The following is a 25970-nucleotide window of genomic DNA, read 5'->3' as shown; positions in this document are numbered from 1 at the left end:
TCGGCCGGAGATACCCCAATCGCAGAGTGAGTTTGGGAGGCCTCCCTTGGGCGGGTCAAGCACTACACTTTCCTAACATCTTGATTTTCTAACGGATAGTTTACTTCTTGTACTTCCACTTTTATATACCTAAGTGCCTTTTCAATTAAAACCCTCTTCTGTTTGTTTCTTTGCCTCAACATACATTTCTTGATTGCTTCGTATTACCTTGACGTATCTACAGAATAGTTTTTATTATACTCTGCATTTCCCTAATATTTTTTCTCAAAGGTCCTTTCCTCCTTTGTGAATCCAACGTAGCCATTTATATATCCTATTTATCGTAGCTATTTCGCAACTTTTATTGAACCAGGCGGGGTTTTTTTTTTTTTTTTGGGGGGGGGGAGATGATTTTTTCCGGTCCCATACTCCCTATCTATCTGCGGGTATGTGGTCCCCGAGTTCAGACGTTCGGCTTTACCTCCGATACTTATCACACAAACACACCATATCCACACAGACATGTTATAGTAGGATATCAATGTATTATTATTATTTAATATCACCACGAATTAGGCATACAATTATTGTCAATGGAAAAACCCACGACAGATAGATCACGCCACCTTATAGGAATGTCGTCCGTCAGTGTTTACCGTCTCAGTTTTGTATACTTCGCACTCCGATGGTGCGTGGAGGTCACCTTGACATACGTGACCAATTGTAAGCCTAATTCGTGGTGATATTAAATAATAATAATACATTGATATCCTACTATAACAGGCCTTGCATGTATTGGAAAACGTCATTAACTCCGTCGCAACGGCAAATCAGCAGGTTATTAGCAACATGGTTGATGCAGCGCACGGTAGAGTCACACCTGCCTTGTTCCCTCTACACGATTTGAGAACGACTGTCCAGATCGGGTATCAAAATTATAGCCTAACGCCATTATTCACCCCGGACATGAGTCAATATTTTTACCCCTTGATTGAGTCCAGCCTCACCCCTGATGCCATAATCATTCATGTTCCATTTCAGACGGCGGACGTGTTTGAGGCACACGAAATTATCCCGTTCCCTTTTTCAGCAAAGGACAGTGTGTTAGCCCTGGACACGTCCCCGTCTCTTGTTCTAATCGCAAAGGATTTCGCTCTGTATTCAACGGGTAGCTACTCACTCTTGCAGTATTGCAAGGAGACGGTCTTCGGGCGATTCTATTGCTCTGCGTCTCTCTTTGCCTTCCTTCCAGTTCGGGGAGGGGTATGCGAGATCGCCCTCACCCGCGTGAACGCGTCTGACGCTCTTTTCCCTGTGCCCCTACAAGCAGCTAACACCAACGCCTGTTTTCCATAAGAACTTTCAGGGTCTGCATTATTTTTATTTCCCTGTCATTCTATGTATCGGTCATCTGCCCGGAGGGTACCACTTATCAACGGGTTACTGGTCACTATGCCATAGCGGAAGCATCCGCTCCACTAACATAACAACGTACCCGTCCCGGATCCGTCTGGTTTTCACGGCCAATATTTCCCATCGAGTGTTTCCTCTACGGTCTCTCGATGACATTCATTTCTCCAGCATCTCGTATGTGACTAATTCCCTTAATTCATTGTCTTTCGCAAACAAAACAGAGTTTGCGGAAACCCTGGAGGAAACGCTGCCTGATTATTTGCATCTCCCCAACCTGAACCCTGGATTTTTCGTACCAATGTTTCTGATGTTCGTCAGTCTCGTCGTCATGTGCTACCTTATTAGGAGGAACTCTGTCCTGCATGATTATTTGGTTGTGCAGACACGGCGACTGGATGCAGAGAGGCCACTGGCAAGGTAGTTTTTCCTTTTCTCAGACAAGTCAGGGGACAGAAACCTGGCTGCTCCTATACTTAACATTGTACTGTGTTTCACTACTGTATTTTTTTTTAGGAGCTAGATCAACGTTTCATTGTCTGTAACTATGCCAGTTGATAGCTTCTTATACATGTGTCCTTATATTTATCTTTTGAGAGGTTTCTTATGTTTCATGTCACACACGTTGTGGTTTCCCTCTCACTCTTTATATTATAACTCCACATCTGTTCTTACATAGCCAGTGTTTTAATGTAATTGTATCATAGGCAGTCTGCTTGACAAACTCCCGCTATGTATGTTCATGGTAACTAGACTGCTATTTAGATTTTTGTATATCGCGAGGTCGCGATCACTGGTAGGTGACCGAGCAGTGTTATAGTAGGATATCAATGTATTATTATTATTTAATATCACCACGAATTAGGCATACAATTGTCAATGGAAAAACCCACGACAGATAGATCACGCCACCTTATAGGAATGTCGTCCGTCAGTGTTTACCGTCTCAGTTTTGTATACTTCGCACTCCGATGGTGCGTGGAGGTCACCTTGACATACGTGACCAATTGTAACAATTATTTTCCAACCTGTAACTCGCCACTCCTTCACGAGAGTCCGACTGACACACAACGACAGTCGCTCTCGCTCCGTCGCTTCTTGTACATAAAGGCTACGAATATAATTCGCCTTAAGGAAGCTGAAGTCTTAATCAACACCCTTTAAACGCCCCCCGACAAGCCCGTTACAGACACACACACCATAACACCACGGGCCCGGCCAATCCATAGTGCAGGTGTTCTTAAAGTAGTGCCTCAATACCACCAGGGGGTATCGAAACTTGGGGATATCCAAAAGGGCATCCTGGAAAATATTGAATCTGACAGTTTGACAGTGAGGAAATATTTTGTGTAAGTATTATACTTTATTCATTTATTTACTGAAAATAAAAATTAATAGAGTCCATATAATTCAGCTGTTTCTTCATAGCCGTTCTGTTTTCTCTTTCTTACAGGTGTTGGAACCCACAGGTGGGCTCTAAAGGGAGACAACACACTGCTTGCACTTGCGACAATTGACTTAATATTCTGAGCCCAGACTCACTAACGCCTCGCAGATACGACAATCTTAAGTGGATCCAATATGGCGGAGATAAGAATGTCGTATCTTGCGATTCCCCAAAAAATCTTAAGTCAGCCATGTTTTGATTTTCCTGCCTTAACGTTGTTTCACACTCCCGCCGACAGACGGCGTAGTGTGTTGTTGACATATTTCGTTCAACCAATGGCAGCGCTCGATACGTACGTACTCTAGAGACAGTAGCCAATCACAGGAACCTCAACACCAGTGCAGGACGTGGCCCGTGACAGAGGCAGGCGATGTTGTCTTTCCCACCGGGAGTACGGAGATGAAGTGAGGAAGTTCAGGGCCCGTATCCTCGACAACTATTAATACTAAACTTGGTATTAACTTTCGACTTTAGTATTAACTTCACTCTCAAAGTGTATCCTCAACAACTATTAGCCTAATCCCTACTATTAACTTTGGTATTAACTTGGGAGTGCTGGCGAGGACTTCTAAACACTTAATAGTAAAGTTAATAGTGAATCCCAGACCCAGACCCATATCAAGATGGCCGCCGGACTTCCTCGCCTCCGCAATTTAGAGTTCGATAGGACTCTCTGGAACTGTATAACCATGGTGAACTTGTCAAGAGATACATATTAGACCGTGCAGGAATGGAGTATGTGACTGATTTGGTGAGAAGAGAGCTACAAGATCCAGTTCAAAGGGAGCATTCCCTCACCCCGGGGTTGAAAGTGATTTTGACTTAGATACTTGGCTACAAGAAAAATGCTGCAGTGTTCAAGTGATGAGTTTGGGGTAAGCCAGAGTAGTGTAACCAGGGTGATTGCGGAAACTCTGGCCGCCCTCAGTGCCCCGTAGGTAGTCGGGAGGTTTATCCAGTCTGCCCTTGATAGGGTGGAGATCCGTAAAAGCAAGCAGAATTTTACCAACTTGGCGGTGTTGTGGGAGTGATAGACTGCAACCGTGTGAAAATAATGGCACCAAAGGAAAACGAAGCAGTTTATATGAACAGAAAAAAACTACTTACATAGCTTGAACATACAATTAGTGTTTGATGCCTTTGTTATTGATTATAATGTGAAATATTTGAGTTAAGGAAAACAAAACATGGGAATTTTTTATTTATTTGTAGCAGAAAGGTATACACATGCAAATGAAAAAGATGACATTAAAATTGCATTAAAATGTAATTTAAAATATGATTTATAATTATTGTTGCTTTAAAATCAGGTTAGAAAACAAATTACTCCTGCCGGTTATTCGTATTGTGATAATGGTGGTAAGAAAGCTTGTTAGTGACGCCTGCGAGTGTGAGGAAGGAGGAACGAAAGGTCGAGGTGACCACATCGCGTACATCATGACTTATGTGTGAAGTAAAACGAGATTACTTGGTTTCTGTTTACAAAGTTCCAAGTGGAAAAACAACTTTATTGTGAATTCAGTGTATACTTTTCTGGAGTACTGTGTTTACTGAGTGAATTGGTGACCAATCTGTTGCTATTTGTGTCTTGCTTGAAGATATTCATCATTGGATTCAAAGCTATGTTATTAATGTGCAATAGTCGTCATAACAAAATACGTAGTAATTAATTATATATGTCAACCTATTTATTTTCATTAATCATGGTATGACCACTGAAAACATAGCTTTTTTTATCTTGGCTCCATTACAAATTCAGTATATAATTACTCATATATTAAATAAAGTAGTAGAATCCAGTTTTCAGCATCTTTTATTATTATGCCAATATTCTAAGCACTCAGCTTGCAAAGACGCTTAGGTTTATGTTGTCAGTTTGGGTCGGACTAAGGTTTATACTTTACCAAGTGACCTAAGATTACTCAATGCTAGCAAAGCTATGGTATTAACGTTCAATGGTCATCATATCAAAATACGTAGTAATTAATTATATATGTCAACCTATTTATTTTCATATCATGGTATGACCATTGAAAAACATAGCTTTTTCTTATCTTGACTCCATTACATATTCAGTATATAATTATTCATATATTCAATAAAGTAATGGAATCAAGTTTTCAAGATCTTTTATTATTATGCCAATATTCTAAACACTCAGCTTGCAAACACGCTTAGGTTTATGTTGTCAGCTTGGGTCGGACTTAGGTGAACACTTTAACAAGTGACCTAAGATTACTCAATGGTACCATATCACTGTAAAAATAAATGTTTTTGGGAAAACGCGATAACATGTTTTCCGCTGTTACACTTCTAAAACACAAATACGCGTATTTATATAAACAACCATGTTTTACTAAAAACAGGATGGTTTCATAAACATAGGTGTTCCATTATAAACACATGGTGTTTAATACCGTTTATTCAAAAACACAAAAAGCTGTTTATGGGTTTGTTACACTTCTAAAACACCTTTAGGTGTTTTAGAAGTGTTAATGTGTTTAAGTAAAAACACACAGTAGTTTATCTTAAAACATTTGTTTTGCATTAAACAACAGCATTGTTTCAACAAATTATTTTTGATTGCAATTACATCACTGTCAAGATTTTACTCATTAATAAGTAAAATTGTGACAATGATGTAATTGTAGTCATTAATAATTTACTGAAAAATTGCTTTAGTTAATACAAAATATGTTTTAAGATAACCTAATGTGGATATTTACTCACTCACATTAGTGCTAAAATAAACATTTATATGAAATTTGCAAAGAAGAGAGAGAGAGAGAGAGAGAGAGAGAGAGAGAGAGAGAGAGAGAGAGAGAGAGAGAGAGAGAGAGAGAGAGAGAGACTTTACTTCATTAGAATTTTAAATAACGTTCCGTTCAGGTAAACAAGAAAATAATAACTTATTTTATAGATCTACCCTTGAGTCAATTTTGATTTTTTCTATCTCTACTTGGTACAAAAGGCTAACTTTAGCAGACAAAAATAAACTGAACAAAATAGTTAAAAAAGCTAAAAAGTTAGGGGCATCAGTAACATTCACAGATATTCTATATCAAGAGGCAGCAATAAAACAAGTAGGAAAAATAATGCAGGATCAAACTCACCCTCTTAATAACTGTTATAACTTTTTAAGATCAGGACGAAGGCTGGCACTGCCATTGATTAAAACAGATCGCTACAGAAAATCTTTTGTCCCAAGCAGTATAGTGCTCTTTAACCATTTTTATCCACAAAAATAATTTTAATACCTTTTAAAAAAATTATGCTTTTATGTTTTTTATGTGTTATACTCTTATCTATGTAGAATACTTTTGGAGCCTGTTTTTGCTATAAAGAATTTCACTTGTATGCATTTATGTAGAACAATGTGACCAATAAATTATCTTATCTCTTTCTTATCTTAGAAGGATAGGGGGAGGAAGGAGGATGGAGGCAACTTACATTATGTGAATCCTCCTATGCTCTCAACAACCTTTCATACTGTGCTACAAAATGATTATAACCTGAAGACTTCTCCAAAGTGTATGGTTCATTTAACACATACTGTTGCAGGAATCCTAAAATCTGTGAATAAATCCTTGGATACCCTAAGTCAAATATGTAATATGTCCCAAGCAATAAGATTACTGCATCACACACATCATCACCTGTTTCACATGGAATTGTACATCCATCCCCAGTGATATATACATCCTTCAGGCTTTTATTTTCAACAGTCAAGATGATGTGAGGAGGAGACTTTTCAGCACTACTGAAGTCTTTATCTTGATCACCATACAATTCTCTTAGCAGGATAACTGGCTGAGACTTCACACCTCTTCCTCGTTTGAAGGAAATTTCATTTTCAATGTAGTGAATTACATCATATTCATGCAGTGAACTCTGGAATAGCAAGACACATGTGTTGAAGGTCATTCTATGAAGAGGTTCAAGAAAGCAAGAATTTGTCACTATTTAACAAAACTGACGAAACCATTCTAGATCAAACGAGAGGATAAGTGCGAAAGTTAAATATCAGAGTCTAAAGTACATTGATAAAGGGAGAGCTCAAATTCAAACATGAGGTAATTGAAACTGATTACAGCTTCTTAAGTAATTATAATTAATTACTCTTACATTTTATTAAGATCATAATCATGATTACTTTTGCAATTACATTAGCATCATTGCCCAGCAAACACATGACCTTAAAATGACGTCACCTCCTGGTCACCTTCTGGTCATATTCCAAGAATGACCATGAACCAATGTCAAGACGACGTTGCAGAGTGATGTTGTCATGGTTTAACCATGAACCAACGTCAAGATGACGGCGCAGAGTGACGTTGCATGACAACCATGAACCAACGTCAAGATGACATATGTATGCCTATTAAGCAACATGTTACCGGGTTATTCATCTGTAAGAGCCCAGGAGGGGAGGGATAAGAGAAGGCCAGAGGAGAAAGACGAAATTATAAACCTTTCCGCCTTTACCATTACCTCTTGCAATTCTATTTAATCAACATTTTCTAATTTTGTTTTCAAATGAAGCTTAGCCCACAGGAAGAGGAAGAGGAAGAGAGTAGCTCCGTTAACGCAAACAAATGCCTCCCAGAATATAGGCAGCCACAACATACTGTGAAAACATAAATACCCTCACCATTATTCCACATGTACACGCCATAAATAAATAAATAAATAAAGTAGACCTATGAAAGTCATTTTAAGCTTTAATTTAGGTACCTTGTTAATTTTAAGCATGTGGAAGATAAGTGCAATTATACTCGACCAATCGGGACGAGCCCTGTCCCGTGTGGCGGGCCGGCCAAGCCGCCAACAGCTGTGTTATCCCTGAGTGCCCTTACAATCTGCCTCGAATTGAAGTAAGTTCATGCCTTAACCCCACTTCCATTAACTCCTTCCACACAGGAGTAGCACATAGAACCATCACACTAGTTTTAAGTACCCACAGCACCACAGAAACATTGCGGGGAGAGGAGATATAAAGCCACATTCCAGGGTTTGTGTTTTGTGTTTTCTAGCAAACCAAAAGAAATATATTTTTCAAGTTCATTGAAATGGCTTGAACCTGGGTACTCTTGGGGCGTGAGGGTGTTGGGGAGAATTACTGGGCATGTATTAACCTGGCTTGTGTTAATTACGTAGGCAATGAGTGATTTGGCTGACTGATCCTGAAGAAGACGTGGTACTGGGGTGGGTGACCCTGGGGATGTTTAGCATATGTGTGAGAGAGAGAGAGAGAGAGAGAGAGAGAGAGAGAGAGAGAGAGAGAGAGAGAGAGAGAGAGAGAGAGAGAGAGAGAGAGAGAGAGAGAGAGAGAGAGCGAGGGAGGGAGGGAGGGAGGGTGGGTGGGTGTGTGTGTGTGTGTGTGTGTGTGTGTGTGTGTGTGTGTGTGTGTGTGTAACTTAGCAGGTTGGCCCACACCACTCAGGTTCCAAGTCATGAATACAGGCACACAACCAGCTGGTCAGGCTGTAATGATGCTGTGGTGGTTGTATTTCTGTGCTTGTGATGAAAGGTGTTTTGAACAGTTTGTCCTGTTAATGCATTTGGAGCAGGGGAATACACTTGTGTGACAATGCGTGTTGCCTTGTATGTATTCATAAAGGCTACTGACTGGTACAGCGTGAACTTTGTGCTTGAAGGTGTTGAGTGTGGGGGCTGATACTGTGTTTTGGAAAAGGGAATTCTGACTGGTATAATAATGATAATAATTGCAGCAGACTTGAATAAGTCAAGGGCTTTTTGTCCGCTCCTTACGTAAAAAGATTTTTAAAAAGTCAACTATTTAGAACCTAATTTAGTTTATAGACCACGTCATATTTTTTGTGCTTCCACATTTTGTCAAGATAATCTTTAAAGCTATTTAATGTATTAGTACATCACTTTGTGGGGCAGTGAATTCCAGTCATTGGAAGTGATGGGTCTGTTCGCTCCCAGTTATGCAAGCTTCTTATCATGCCCTCGCAATCTCGTTGTCCCAACCTCCGCAAGTAAACATGGCACATCATTCACATCATTCACGTATTTCTAAACTTATATCATATCACCCCAGTCTGTGGTATTTCATGCTTGGAATGTCCAGGGTTTTTAGTCGGTCGGCATATTTGGTGTTCTTGAGTGTGAGGACGAGCTTAGTCAGTATTTGAAGAATACTCTCAGATATACGTTTATCCTCCAATTTTGCTGGTTTCATACAATATGGCATATCATTCATTGTAAAACGAATCTGCTTTATTCTCTGATTGAATGCAAAATAAATCTTGCTTTGAGAAGAACCTGGTTGCCTGAGCCTGTATACTTCGCAGTTAACCGAACACAGTCATGTGTTCAGTTGGTTGCAAAGTCTATGGACTCAGGCTGCCAGATTTCTCAAAGTATAATTTGCATTTGACTGCAGAATAAAGTGATTTGTTTTATGATGGAAGAAGTATTTCCAAAGTATTTTGGTGAAGTTTATCCCATACTGCGTGATGCTTGCACTATAGACACCCCTAGGGCACCCAGAGGTCACCCCATGGGTCATATTTGGGTTGCATCCAGGTCATTCCTAGGTCATCTTTTGGTCATTCAAAGGTCATCTGGCGACGTCGCCGTGCGACGTCGTATTGATGTCGCTGGGAGTCTACAAGATGACGTCAAAGTGACGTCGTCCGACGACAAAAACGTGACCAAAAGGCACCGTCACCGTGACGCCAGGGTGACGTCATTGTGTTTCCAGGGTAGTAATACAGTGGACCTCCCAACTTGCCAAAGGTTAGAGTCTATTATATGCACCTTATGAACTATAAATTATAGTGAATGAAGAGTAGCTACACAAACAATATAAGGTATGCATTCCTACAAGGTGCAATCAAACGATTATTTGAATGTTACTCTATGAAAACTGGACGAGTCGCGACTCGCAGAAATATGTTTACCTTCCAATCCCCCCTGTAATTGCGATTGTAATCATGGTTAAAACATCATGTAATTGTAATCGATTAAAACAATTATACTGTAATTGTAATCGTAATTGTGAAAATATAAAGTAATCATTATTGATTACAAAACATAAGTAATCGCCCCATGTCTGCTCTAATTACAGTAGGGAAAAGTAAGTTCATTATGAGATATGAATATGAATGTTCAGTGTAAAGATGCTTCATTAAGTAATAGATCAATGGGGAATGGATGTAGCAAATGAATAGATAAAACATTTGGTATAGGTATGTGAAGAAAAATAGAAAGCAAGTAAAATTACTTACATGATGGTCAGTCTTGGGAACCTTCTTAATCAGTGTGTCACATATCTTGTTCAATTTAGTCTTCCAGCTTTCAGTGGTATCCTTGAGAAGTCTTTCCATCTCAGTTTTGATCTGTAAGCCAAAATAAAATTGTCAAGATCTACTTCAGAATGTGCATACAGTATAATTACTCCCTTCACACATGCATAACATGAAGGTTCCCAAATTCAAAAAATTGTTTTGTCTAGAACCTAGTAAAACTACCTCAGTTAAAAGCAGATCCTATTAGTTTTCATCTAATCACATAATACTGCATAAAAAATCTGAAATATTTTAGGCCTCCCACTGTATATTGCATCCTTTGATAGCACATTCTCCTTCTAAAGGGGGTATATGTAGCTAAATACAGTGATGTATACATTAAAGACACATAATGCAGTGTGGGTTTCAAATACATATGCAACATAAAACTACATCATTAGAAAAAAAAATACTTACAAAACTGCTCTTCCAGAAGCAAGGGAACTTCATCAATATTGGTGAGATGAGTCCACCAGGAAGTGTTGATATCCACTTTTGTCGGTTCACCATTGTAGCAGTTAAAAGCATATTTATATGCTCAGTGTTAAGATTTTTCTTTTTCATTTCCTGGCAAAGTTCTTTGGTGTGCCTCACGAATTCGTCTTCGGTCAGCTCACGTTCTTGATTCTCTATAGTGGTAAACTGCTTCCTACCCAAAGCAAATCTTTTGGGGCTGGATGAGCATGTTGTACATGAGGCATGCTCTTTCTCTTCTGTTTATAACGCTCAGTTCGAATGCTCTGACTGAGGGCCCTAGTAAACTGACTCTGAATCGAAACAAAAACATTTAAAGGATATAGGCCTATACAGTATCTAGTCTTGCGTTTAGAAGATATAGGCCTATACAGTATTGACCTCACATTTAAGTCTAAAATTTAAATTATTAATATGGATTTAGCACTTTATTTGGCACCTCAAACCTACAAGATTATCTATCTATTGATTACCAGATGCTTCAATCTGTAGAGGTGGCCACAGATGAGTCACCTCCATGCACTCCTATTCCCTGTCAACAGGCACCTTTCCTTTCACTCAACCCCACTCTTATTCATATACCTCTCAACATCTCTCCATCTCACTCGGTATACCTCTCCTTGCTGCCCCAGCACCTCACCATTGTATACCCTCCTAGTAACTCTCTCTTGCTCTACATACATTTCACATGCCCGAACCACCTCAAGGTGTTCGTTTTCACACTCTCCAGTACATTCAATCCCACACCATATTCCTTACGTACTTCCACATTCATCCTTCTGTCCCTCCATGTTATTTCACGTGCACCTCTCAAGTAACTCATGCCTTCCTGGTCAGTTTTATCATAGGCTTTCTCCACATCCATAAAAGGAGCATACAACTTTTGTACTTTCTCTATAGATACTTCTCCACTTACAATCTTTGCATAAGGCTTCAGCTATAGTTAGAGCATACCAGGGATGTTTTAAGCCAATTTCTATATTATAGTATTAGAGACAAGTTCTGCTTAAGAAAAATTTGACCTGGGCAAGATCCCTGTTCATTACATAAGCATACAAATGCCTATTGATAATAAATGGTAGCATACTACTATCACATTCTGGCTAAAGAGGTCCATGATATTCAATAAGCATACTGGTGAGATCCAGTAAATATCTACATGTACATATACCATTAAGGCAAGACTGAAAACACAACAGAGCTTACCCATGGAAACAAGCCTTCACGCTTGATGGATGGATAAGCAGACACCATCTTCATTCCAATTGCTTTGTATGTCCCCATAGGATTTGATTCAATCAAGGGATAAAACTTTAGATAATAATTTTTTGTCTCTTCAATCAGCTGTAGCCACACTTTTCGGGAACAGGTAGGCTCTAGTAGCATCGCTTTCGTCGCCCCTGACAGTTCAGGCAGAGGTGGATCTGTGAAATATTGTACTGGTATGGAGTATGGAGTGAGTAGGGTGGAAAATGGAGGGAGGGAAGAGCAAAAAGCACTGTAGATTATAATTATCTGTGCGGATGAATGAATGAGGAGGTCTGTGAAAGATGCAAAGGTATATAGATGTATTGGATGTGGTCTGTTGGACCACTAAGAGGTGGAGAAGTTACAGGAGTAGGTAAAGATGTAAGTTCTGGAGAGTGGTGTAGAGAAAACTAGGCAAGTATGATTTGGAATGAATGGATACAGTAGGTGAGTATGGTGTTTAAGGAAGAATCCAGCATGTGTAGATATGTTTGGGGTAAAGAGGTGAGGTAGAGGTCTGAAGAGGACAGCATGGTGGGTGGACTGGGTGAGAAAAGTGGTTGAAGGGAAGAGAGCATACAGGGAGCAGCTGGGAAGCAGAGGGAATGAGAACTTGGAAAGGCAGAAAAGAAAATTATTTGTGGAAATGGAGAACTGAATAGTGGGATGAGGATCTTGGGAGCAACTTGAGTGAGAAATGGAGCATAAGAAGCTGTTCTGAAAGGATTTGAAGGGAGTATGGGAAGGGAACATGGGAGTTGGTGAGGGTGTGAAGAATGAATGCAAACAAATCTGGCAACTGTAATGGTAAGTGAGGGGCAGGAACAGAATATATAAATACTTTCCACCCTTCCAAAATTGGTTAGTCCAAAGTTACCTTTGTTATAGGCACCAGTGCATCACCAATCTAATTACTATAATTCACAACTAGGGTCATAAACTAAAACTGCAACTTACGTTGTGGTATTCCATCACTTAATGGTCAATCTGACTCCTCTTCAAAATTTTGTGTAGGGGAGGTAGGAGGTGAAGGGGGAAGGGATAGGGTCTGATCACTGAATGAACTGTAGGGGGATGGTGCTAAGATGACAGTAGAATCGGGTGAGTGGGGAGGAAGGGAAGCAATGAAATCTAGGAGTTGCTGTTCCTGTCGTGGGGACGAGGGATGAGGAGCATGTGAGGGTCCAGCAGTAGGGGATGAAGGGTGAGGAGGGTTTGATGGGCCAGTGGTAGGAACTGTGGAGGGAATGTGTGAAGGGGCAGGGGAGTGGACTAAGGAAGATGAATATGGACTGAAGGCTGGAGACAAAGGCTGTGAGGTGTTGGGCTGCTGAGAGTCAGGAGACTTGTCCACTGCTATAAAAAAATCCGAGTGTCTCTTTGTCTGATGGGACGTTGAAGTGCAACTGGTTGAGCCTGCAGCAGATACACCAGTACCCCAGTAAAAGTACATTCTTATACAGTTTTCAATTTTCTAATACCTAGAAACTTATGTTGAACACCTGCAATGAACCTATAAGTTTCCTCTACTTGCTGCTCACCCAATGTAGCTTTATCTGCATAGCCTCAGATTATGGCCCCCTACTTTATTTTATATGCCCCCCCCAGGGGAGCCATGGCCCCCAGTTTGGTACCCCCCCCACACCCACACCCACACACATATATATATATATATATATATATATATATATATATATATATATATATATATATATATATATATATATATATATATATATATATATATATTTATATATATATATATATATATATATATATATATATATATATATATATATATATACCTCATGGTTTTATGGCCCCAGTTTGGGAACCACACACACACACACATACGCACACACGCACGCACCCACGCTCACCCGCGCACGCACGCACGCTCACCCGCGCATGCACGCACGCATGCACGCACGCACGCACGCTCACCCGCGCATGCACGCACGCATGCACGCACGCGCACGCAAACCCCCACACACACACACAGATATATATAATGTATAGAGCATAAAGAAATCTTTAAGCCTACAGTTAGCACACTATGGTTATCAAAATAACCCTATATAGCCTATGCAGGCAACAATCAGAAAATGAAGAGTTAAATGTACCTGCTATTAAAGTAGATGGCCGTTGAGGTGTGGCATCTGGACTGTCACCTGCAGGAGCTTCAACCGAAGAAGCTGAATTGTTGCTTATGTCTGCCAGTGTGTCTCCTTGGTGTGCAGCAGAACTAGTGGCAATTGGTGTGTCCTGTTCACCTTGCTGTGGAGCAGAAGTACTGGTACTGGCAGTTGATGTGTATTGTTCTTGGTGTGCAGTACCACCATGTACGAGTAACTTGCTGCTGGATGGTGAATACTCTTCATCATCAGTTAACAGGAGTAAAACTTCATTTTTCACTTCTTCTAACACTTCATTGTCTTCTATGAGGCTTCCACAAGCCTCCAACACAAGGCGGGCCGATCTTGAGACAACACAAAGTTTATCCTTTGCTGCAATAGTTAGAAACATATTAACTTCATTTAACTCTTCATATAGCTACAGTACTAATAATTTGGAAGGTCACCTATGACTAGAAGTAGACTCTTGATATAAAGTCATTTTAAAGGTAAATTGTAGTAAAATAAACATGTAGACAATACTGATAAAGAGGTAATCATGGTTATTATACATTAAAAATTATGCTCTACAAGATGCACCTGCTTTTTCCAATTTAGACCTACTTGTATTAGTTCATGTTTCATTCACATTTGGAAAATAAATATTAGGGCTACTGTACAATCTCATACACCACAGCTTCTAATAAATTCTGTGAGAAAATCTGCAAATGTTTCAGGTTAAAAAAAATAAATGAAAAAATAAATTTTAGAAAAATAGAAACTTAGTATTGTTCGACATAATCATTAAATTAACGGAGGTACAAAGAATCGGTTCATAATTCTGAAAAAGGATCATGACAAAAAGACTAAATTCATGAATTCTGAGGTACCAGTAACAGGGTTCAAATGTGCAGTATCGTACTGCATATACAGCAATTTTGACTGCTTACCTTTTTGCAAAAGACTGTCTATATCTGTCTCACATGCAACCGTCTTCCTTGTTTTACGATTACTGCTCCATATTCGAAACACTGGCATGCTATAAATGTAACAAAGAGATAATAATACAGGTACTGAATATAAAGCAAAAATGAAGGGCTGCAATCATATAATGCTACACACTCTTTAAAAAAATGTGCTTACTAACATATAGGTAGATATCTTTTTTGTGACAAAATATTGTAGGATTAACCAACACATTGGCAACCATGCTTATCTTGTGTGTGTGTGTATGTATGTATGTATGTCTATATATATATATATATATATATATATATATATATATATATATATATATATATATATATATATATATATATATATATATATATATATATATATATATATATATATATATATATATATATATATATATATATATATATATATATATATATATATATATATATATATATATATATATATATATATATATATATATATATATATATATATATATATATATATATATATATATATATATATATATATATATATATATATATATATATATATATGAATATATAATGCACATCACAGCAAGGCACAGCATTCAAAATCAGCTTTTATCTTTTAAACTTGTGTCAGCTTGGAAACATAAATACATAATGGGATCAATATTAGGAGTGGCCAGCTTGCACTGAATACTGAAACACTAATAGCCCCATCACCTACTCCAATACAACTGCTTTAAATTATACATGTTCAACAAAATGACAGTATCTGTTTGTTACATACATTTCATTATTTACATAATGAACAGGTAGAGGCCAATTATTCACTATACTGCAATAGCTCAAAACTCTTAGCCTTCCAGTTGGTGTCACTACATATGAATTGTAATGGTCATCATAGCCACAATTTGATAGCTTGTCAACTACAAAGAATTTCATCTGATCATACACTAAGTTATGGCACAAAAGACCAAAGACTGGAACCAGATTTTCCCAACTCAGTAGTAATGCTACTCCAGGTTTATATGTATGACCCTTGATACTCACTGCTGGTGACATGTAAGCCAAAAGAGGCTCAACTACTTCCAAATTGTGTTCTAGGAATAAGCTTATACATTGTCCCTTGATATCTGGGAATTTTACTGCAATGTCTACTTCAGTACCTTCTTTAACTATATCCCCAGCATAGAGGAAATTCTCATTGCCAACTTCCAAAAGAGGATTAGAGCAAAGCATTCTGTAACACATATATTTCTGGTGGTACTCTGACATGGACTTTGATATATTTTTGAAACAATGCCACTTCTTTTGTTTAAAAAAAACATGCTTCCCTTCAAACCGAAGGCACCACTGATTCCTACCTGGGCCAAATCTCTTAATTTGCTCAGGTATATGAAGGCAGTAATGAAATTTAGGAGTAATTGTCTCAGATGGAAAAATTTCTTGAAATTTGTAATGGTGACTGCTAATCAGCTGGTCTAGCTGTCCGACAGTGTTTAGATCAGCAAGTGGTGACGTAGCTAGCATTGTTATTTGTGAAAGCCGTACAAAATTCTTCCACATCTCATCATCTCTCTTTACTTTATGTCCAATTAAGAATGGTAAAGCATAACACAGGGTCAAAATTGATGCTGAAGTTTGCTTTATTTTCTTATCAGTAGCTAGTTGCTTCTGGTCTATTTTCTCAGGTTTATGACTTGAATCTAGGTATGAAAATGCAAAGTTTTCCATCTGAGCATTCAGATAGGCCAAGCTGAAATAATTCTTGCAATACACAAAACTATACAGCATTAATGCCATTTCATAAGGGACAATGCCTTCTGTTAACACATGCATTGGGTCATGGACAAGGCATTGACTTAATGGAAAATCTTTTATATTACTTAGAGCACTAGCTTCTTTAATTCCCCACATTTTACTCCAATACTCCATGGATGCCTTACTCAAAGTCTTCAAAGCAGCTGTTCTCTCACTATGTTCTACAAACTGGCGTTCCTCACATTCTACATGGCAAAATTTTTCTTCAAGTCAACTTTAGTGACTTCACAAGTTCTGCAAGGCTTGACAGCAAAAGCAACTCCTTCTTTGAAACCTCCCAGCCATTGTGCAGCAAGAGTATCACATGGAACCATTACCAAAGCCCCATATACAGTTTGCTTAGAACCATTTATTTCTATTTCTATTCCTTTTTGCTGCATGTCATTCAAAGTATTTAAAAAATCCTGAAGAAGAGTCTTAACTCCAAATTTTCTAATATCCCTGCTTTTGGCTATAGCTACGAGCTGAATAGATGACAGCTTTGATCGAAATTGAGGTGGAATATTTGCTAAGCTGTAGTAAAACATGGAGAGCTTGTGCTTTTTTACATGAGTGCCAAGAGGATTCACTATCTCCATGTCATCATGATTTAATATTATTTGCAATGCATTTACATTCTGCTGAAATACTGTATGCTCCCTAATAAATGTTCCATCACATATATCATGCATCATATCATTTTGTGAGTAATGGGATGTTTGCACTGCTCTTAATACCTCTGGCAATTGTAAGAGAGCCTGAATGCTCTCCTTGAATGGTACATAATATCCAAGCTTCTTTATTTCTCTTGTTTCTCCATTGACTGTTTTACTTTCACTCCCAACTAAAACTTCTTCAGGTGAGTTTGGTAATATTTATGTCTATTATGGTCTGTACTTATATTGCTGAAATCAACATGTTTAATAGACTCCAAAACCTCACTTCCCAATTTTATTCCAGAAGTAGTGACTACCTTATTAACTGCTTGGGTCACATAATGAGACACTAATAGTGATGTGTGTGCAATGATATCATTAACAGCACTCTTTGGAATTCTGTGTTGTGTTTCTAATTTCAATGCATATTCAGCATTCTTTAAAAATGCAAAATTTTCAAAGAGAGTATTTGTTTCATCACTGGGTATATCAAGAACATCTCCAATAACAGATTCTTCACCACCAGTAGCTGCCATATGTTCATCACTGATGCTACCAACTTCTTTGTGGCATCGCCAATTGTGTTGCTTAAAAGCTTTCCAACTTTTAGTAGTGTAAGCACATGTGCCAAGGTTACATGATATTAAGAAATTAGGACTATTTTTGTGCACTCTAAGTATATGATGAATATATCTACTGACTTTTGAAGTAGAGAAAGGGCACATAGAGCAATTATGCATAACAGCACTCATGATTAAAAGGTTATTTTTTTTCCTCAGCAGTATGCATCAATTATGTACCATACCAGTAGCTACACCACATGAATGAAAATTAGAGGTCATTCATTACTTCAACTTAGCACGGATGACATTTATGGGCTGAGTTACTGAATTTCTGTATGGAAGGCTATGGCCAATCTCATGCACCAGTTAACTATGACTTCATCTGATCATTTACCCCAGCCAATGGAGATAAGAGGGGGAAGAGAAACTGGGCAACAACAAAAGTTAGGGTAACCAGTACACCTGTCAGTAAGCATGTTTGTGTGTGTGTGCAACATATATGTTACAACAACTCCAAAATGTAATAGCTTTACAGTACATACCTTTATACTATTACTCTTTATACACACCTTGCAGCTACCAGTGTTTGAATTACATGGAAACAAAATTGGATCGTCCTGGGTCACCTCCTCACAGCTACACTTGGACTGGTATCCAGCAGCTGGTATCGGTGTGGCCTTTCGAATAGTGCTTTCCCATACACACACCTGTAACAGCAAGAAACAAAGTAGGGATTTGGAGACATTAACTCGTAAAGCGTCAGAGATGTATGATGTACACTAGAAAACTTCTGCCGTTTTCCTGATAAGTTGCACCATCAAAATATGTTCAAATACTGTTCTCATACATTGCAAGCATTGCATGTGCTAACATTGATGTTGTCCTATTTGCATTATTTATGTTTACCTCTCTAGTGTTTTTTTGCTATGTTGTTTAATGCTTGTGAAACACCATCATATGTGAATTGTGACATGCATGTTGCTTTCTTGTATGTAATACAAGTACATGTGATGAAGAAAATGTCTCTGAGTGATGTTTTTGACAATTCGAATCAAGTTTGTTGTGCTTTTGTGTTGGTATTTACTAGATGCCGTTATGGCTCTGAAATATGGTTTATTGAGAATTATGACATGCATGTCGCTATTTTGTAATCAAACTAGTAAAAACAAGTAGATACATATAATGGAGTGGAGGTATATGAGTTGACTTTTATGCCTTTTAAAGAATAACTGCTGATTTTTCCACCATTTGCGGAATATTTTGTGGTTCTAAAAATACCCCTTCCAGGCACTTCTGGGAGCAATGACTGTCATTTCCGTTAATTTCACATCACTTTGGATAAATTTTGCCAAAACAACAACAATAATGAAAAAGTAGTAGTAGTAGTAGTAGTAGTACATAGTAGTAATCAAAAAAGAAGAAAAAGTAGTAGTAGTAGTAGTAGTAGTTGTAGTTATGATGATGAAGAAGAAGAAGAAGAAGAAGAAGAAGAATATATGAGTATTATTATTATTATTATTATTGATAACATTATTAGTTCTATTATTCTCAAGTTGTTGTTATTATTATTATTATTATTATTATTATTATTATTATTATTACTGCTAGTAATAGCAGAGATATAGTGGTTGTTGTAGTGGGAGAAATAGTAATAGTTCTAGTAATAAATAGTAATGATAGGTGCAGAATTAATAATAATAATAATAATAATAATAATAATAATAATAATAATAATAATAATAATAATAATAATAATAATAATAACAATATCATAATATTATCATAATATATCATAATTACCTATTAGAGGTTTTTACTGTTATTCTTGTAATCATCATTATTAGCAATCCTCAGGGTAAATATTTTACAACTTCACCAGTCTTTAGATGGCTTTCCTATCTTTTTTTAAATGATAAAGGTATTCATACTGAGTAATTTAAACCCCATATATATCCACTGCAAATTAATGGTTACAGAGATATAAGGACTGATAGGTTAAGTTAATTTACCCTTATAATAGCTAACCGAGGGCTCACAAGGGGATAAAACCACCCTGTTAGGCTTGGTTAAAATAGGCTTGATCAGTTCTGTTCAATATCGAAATAGTTACAGCTGAATAGAAAGCAAAAAAGCTTGATTTAAGCATCTAGGGAGGCGGTGGCCGAGTGGATAGGGTGGTGAGTGTGGGGTGGGACTGATGTCGACGCATGGGTTCGAATCCCCACCAGTGCTACCTTAAAACTTTGTGTCATTTGCCGAGTGGCTTAAAATCACCTACATGTCACCCTGACACCCAAGTTCTAGTTGCATCTGTATCTATAAAATTCACTGTATGTCTGACTGTGTGTGTTTGTTTGTTTGTTTGTTTGTGTGTTGATTTTTTCATCACTGACACACCGTCAGAGCCAGCTCAACCAAACTTGGCATGCAGATACTTGGGCACCTCTGGATTGTCCTCGGGGGGTCTAAATTTGAGTACCCCCTTCGGTTACCACGTTACAGGACGTGCCATGTGAAGAGAAACTTTAATGAAAACATACTTTCCCTCATAGCGACTTAATGGTTGGTCTGATCCCATTTTTGAGGGCATACTTCCTTTACGGAAGAAAGAGATCTACAACTTTGCTCTCTATGAAAATTTCTGTATCTGTGACGCAAATGGTGTTTTTTTTTTGCACTTTTATGTTATTTTTGGGCACTTTCATGTTACGGTTGAATTACTTTGCCTCATAGCGACTTAATGGTTCCACTAATGCACCTTTCCTTATAATCATTCTGTCTATAAACAATGCCTGTACAACCTTGCTCTCAATAGAAAATTCTGTATCTGTGACACAAAATGCGCTATTCGGTATTTTTAAGTTACCGCTTAGGGTACCGTTAACTTATAAAAAGCGGAAAAACGCAATTTGTTACTTTTTTTATTGATAGCGAAGTTATAGAGCTATTTTCTCGAAACAGAATGGTTATTATAAAAAGTGCATCTCGGGAACTGTTAAATCTCTGTGATCCAAAGTATTTAAATGGTACCATGAACGTGGCCAAAAATAACACAAAAGTGATGTAACGGTTCTCTCTCTCTCGCTCTCTCTCTCCCTCAACAGAAAAAGACACACACACACACACACACACAGAGAGAGAGAGAGAGAGAGAGAGAGAGAGAGAGAGAGAGAGAGAGAGAGAGAGAGAGAGAGAGAGGCACAGACACAGAGAGAGAGAGAGAGAGAGAGAGAGAGAGAGAGAGAGAGAGAGAGAGAGAGAGAGAGAAACAACCCTGGCAACCGGGTAACTCAGCTAGTATGCAATAAAGATGAGCTTTGGGGTGTATAGCATGGGCCTTTCAGGTGCCACTATAAACCCTCGCCCGCACACCAACGGGCCTGCCTCTGACCAACATCCAAGTGGCAGACACGCCTACGGTGCATAAGGGCTAGGATGTAAAAAAAAAAAAAAAAAAGCGACCTGTCCCTGACCCATGACCATTGTGAGACGCAGAGAGCTGTGAAGTTGTATTAACTTACCATGCTCTGCGGCATAGTCTACAATAAGCCGATATAATACTCCAACACAGAACACTATCATCGGATTGACGAACCTAGTCTCTCTCTCTCTCTCTCTCTCTCTCTCATAACCTCTTGTTATTAATGTAACTAACTTACTTGTAATAGTGCGATATTCATTATCAGTTGACAGGCAGGGATGGCCAGGTAGAAAACTTTGTAAATTTTAAAACTCCACCACTGTCATCAGTCTCCGCGTTTTAAGATGGCCGTTCCTGGATCAAGATTTTCTTTCTTTTCCGCTAAAACTCTTACCATAGTTAACAGAACTAATCGAACCTATTAAAACCTAACCTAACAGGGTGGTTTCATCCCCATGCGAGCCTGCGGTTTGCTATTATAAGGGGATATTAACCTATCAATCCCTACCTAGTCACAGTGCAGGAATATTCACAACCTCAAGAACACTCACACGTACCTTGACCTGTTGTTGTTTTTCTTCGAGGCTATCGCTGGTGGGACACTTGGCCAGTGTTCTTCAAAAAGTGTGGAAGTAATTGAAACAACCGCGTGCGTCCCTCCGGCCTCCACCGTTGAACTGCGTATACAAGACTCCGACGCGTATCTCATGAGCGTGTTCGTTTTCGTGTCGATGCGTAACGACAGTTGCTTTCATTAAACTAAATATATAACCATTCACCGTTTTAGTAACCATGTGACTGCTTTTGTAATTAGCAAGTCATTTTGATATTAAACTCTAGACAATTATTTTACAAGAAGCGTGGATAAGTATTTCACAAAAAACATTCATGTTGGGATGGAGTTCGAACGATTGGTGCTGAAATAAGTGAGAGTTAGGATACTAAATCTCAAGCTTTTGGTAATTTTACTGGAAAGTCATCTAGCCTAAGTTCTATGGAAAAGATATTCAGTGCAAACATTCAGTGACTAAAACCCTTTGTTTCTGTCAGAAAAGAATTAGCATTCTGTAATGAGTTTCATTGCTAGCACACGTTGTGAGGCGTTGTTAAGTGAACACACGTGTTTATTTTTGTGATGTTCAGATAATAACAAGTGTGTTTTAAGACACCCTTAAATCGCGTAATGATAATACATTATCTGTATACTTTGTCACATTTATTGATGTTCACCATATGTTATTTCATCATTATGACGTATTCAAACCATGCGTTCATTTGTATTGCATCCACATATCTATCTATCTACATCTTTATATATCCATATATATATATATATATATATATATATATATATATATATATATATATATATATATATATATATATATATATATATATATATATATATATATATATATATATATATATATATATATATATATATATATATATATAGCATGAGTCTAATTAGGTACTAATGAATATCCTGCTTGCATCACAGACTACATAAAATGCAAATATGATCGGTGCCTAAAGGTGTTATAAGCTAATGATGGTAAAAAATATATATATATATATATATATATATATATATATATATATATATATATATATCTATATATATATATATATATATATATATATATATATATATAAAACTGTCTGCCCTAATGTCCCTCCCACTTTTGCAGTCCAAATGACGCCCCTGATTGTAACAACGTATCTTGTAACACCCACGACTGGGTGCCGGTGCAAATCTCCTCATTTAACATCGATAAATTAATCTAGGCTCTAGGGAACTCAGAAAAACCCAAGTTAGAGAGTGCTGGCTGTGGGGATTGAACCAGTGACCTTCGACATACAAAGCCATCTCTGTCAGTCGAGCCAATAAAGGTAAAGGTAAAGTTGGGGCATACGCTGTAGCAGCGCGTGGCCTCGGTGCTCATCTCCGTAACATTGGCCCTTGAGCCTGTGGTGGGAGGGAGCCCATTACCCGGGGACACAGGGCCAGTGTGACATCCGGGTTACCACAGTTTCCCCAGGTTTCCCCAGGTAGTCATTTATCGACCAGCCCGAGAGGGAGGATGATCAGCTGGGTGAGCTACACGCCGACTGCCCGGGCCGGGATTCGAACCCGGGCCCGCGTAGAAGCCTGGCATACTGACCACTAGACCACGGAGGCGTATCGGAGCCCAATCTCAAGTGAACCCATTCACAATGGCACACAATTTTTTTTCTGGTAAATTTTTTGCTTTGAATGAATTTGCTAACCATTTCTGTCGAAAAATAGCAGAGATTATTTTTCACCCCTTCCACCCTAACCTCCTCAGTAATAAAAAAAGTGACAAAATCATAGCCTTGAGGCCGTAATATTAAGCCCCAGCATCAAAAAATTATACTGCTGCCCTATGAAAGGCATCTCTTAACTCCGATGAAGTAGGTGGTGACTGTGGTGGAGCAGCTTCATTGTCATCCCTTGCAGTGGCAGGTGTCATTGGGCTAGCAGATGATGAAGCAGTGGCTGGTGTCATAGGGCCAGCAGATGTTGAAGCAGTGGCTGTTTCCGGAGCAGCTGATGGTATCTTTTCCTCAAGTAATGAACAATGTGTTGGGATGGTCTCTAGCAATACAGCAGCGAGGCTGAAAAAAAGCGTCATATATTAGTCATGATTAATGCATGTAACTTAACCCCATAACTGCGGATTTCCTATAAGAAAACATCACCAAACTACAGAAATGGAACAAAAAGTGGCTGCTACAATTCAGTGAAGAAAATGTAGTCCTACACTTGGGAGGGGATATCCAGCATACCAATACCACATGGCCTATCCCTAACACATCATCAGCTGTGTCAAAGCTGAATGGCTCTGGTACCCCTTCAAATACATGAGACGAGCAGCCTATGATGTCATACACCAGTTTATCTACCACAGTTAATGTCATAGTTATATAGGCAGGCGCCTGCGTATTTGTGGCGCTACAAGTGTGGGGCACTCAGGTGCTGGGGGAAATGTCATTGTTATGAAGGGGCAGGGGTAAACCAGTGTATGCTGTGAGGCCTTGGTGTGGAAGTTCCCTGTCTGAACTGTGCAGCTAATCCCCCATACAGTAAGGGCAGTGAGGGCCTTTTTTACTCCCTCAGGGGCTGTGCAGCTGAGAGAGTGGTGTACATGAGTGTGAATGTGTGAGTGAGTGTGTGCCTGTCTTGGCTAAAACCCTTCACTGGGGGAAGACAGCCAAGGTATTTAGATAGATTGATAGTCACTGACAGATGAACATAAAAAAAAATTCTATATCAAATATGCAGTTCACTGCTATGAACTTATTAACTTTAAGCTGAAATAAAGGCATTGTGGCCAGTATAGCTGCATTCTGTGACCACATAAAAAACTAACTAATATAATTTTTACATTTAAAGACATAACAACTAAAAAAAATAACCAGTCTGCTGCTGCTCATTCTTGCACTTGGCAATGCGAGGCTTTGATTTTTGTTGTACGTTGTACCAACGCCTCACAGTCATCCTGCGTTCGGGGTCCACTCCCAGGGAAGGCACTGTCAGGGTATAAATGTAAAGCAAGTTTCTTAATCGTTTCACTATGGCATGCTATTTATTTCCCATACCTTCTCCAATAACATTTAATACATGCTGTGATGGAAAGCTAAATCAGTACTGGTATTTTATTTACATGCATCATAAGACATTAGCTTTTTAATTGTTATAAACATGGCCATAAATACTACTTTTTTTTACCTACTTTTCTAAAATGCTTTTCTCTAAGTAGGATGATATTATACAATACAGCTATACAAAAAAATTATAAAAACATAAATCTTAATTCCATTCTTTTGAGTACTTCATCAAATCTACCTATTCCGATATAGTCTTAACACAAAATACTTGTAAAAGTGTTGAGAATCTGGCATCCCCCCCAAAAAAAAAATTAAATAAGGAATAAATAAAATAACAGGTAAATATGACTTGACTCTCTTATACTAACCCCCTTTCCACCCTAACAAACTTGGGGACCTACCATGTTAGGTTAGGACGTGTTAGATAGGACAGGTTTAGCAGGAGTTGGTTTAGTTATGTTACTGTAGATTGTTGAGGGAGTGGGGGTTGCAGCAGAAATGGTCATGATGATGCTATTCACGTGGAGCAGTAGGAAAAAGTATGTTCTGTTTGGAAACTCTGTGGTTGTGTTCGTATACAAAAATACCCATTTGACGAGGTTAGGTTAGTTTGCAAGCTACTTGAATCATGAATATGTGAATATGTAACAAAAAAAATAAAAGCGTTAACCTTAATTTCATTATCTTGTGTATATTCCAATCTAACATTATATCACCATAATCTGTTTGACCAATGCTATAAATATACTATTTTAATCTTACTACCTATTCCCACCTACCTATTCCCATATAGTCTTGACATAAAGTACTTGTAAAAGTGTCCATAGTCTGGCATGCCTAGCATCCCCCCCCCCCCTTCCCCCCAATAAAAAAAATAATAAAAAAATGAAAATAAATAAAGAATAAAAAAAGGGCAAATATGCCTTAACTATCTATACCAACCCCCTCTTCCCCCA

General features: G+C 38.3%; 2 long non-coding RNA genes across 2 annotated transcripts; both read right to left on the bottom strand.

Annotated features, from left to right (window-relative positions):
- Positions 1-6140: 6140 nt before the first annotated feature.
- LOC126998260 (uncharacterized) lies at positions 6141-10822 on the bottom strand. Its single transcript, XR_007752767.1, has 3 exons — positions 10573-10822; positions 10096-10206; positions 6141-6727 (listed from the first exon to the last, which is right to left on the bottom strand). It is a non-coding gene; the product is annotated as an uncharacterized LOC126998260 (long non-coding RNA).
- A 2-nt stretch (positions 10823-10824) lies between these two features.
- Positions 10825-14172, bottom strand: LOC126998259 (uncharacterized). Its single transcript, XR_007752766.1, has 3 exons — positions 14001-14172; positions 11836-12053; positions 10825-10922 (listed from the first exon to the last, which is right to left on the bottom strand). It is a non-coding gene; the product is annotated as an uncharacterized LOC126998259 (long non-coding RNA).
- Positions 14173-25970: the final 11798 nt, after the last annotated feature.

Source organism: Eriocheir sinensis, chromosome 13 (assembly GCF_024679095.1).
Source record: "Eriocheir sinensis breed Jianghai 21 chromosome 13, ASM2467909v1, whole genome shotgun sequence".
Classification (NCBI taxonomy): domain Eukaryota; kingdom Metazoa; phylum Arthropoda; class Malacostraca; order Decapoda; family Varunidae; genus Eriocheir; species Eriocheir sinensis.
Note: the sequence above shows the minus strand (reverse complement) of the source record. Positions and strands in the feature narration are given on the sequence as shown.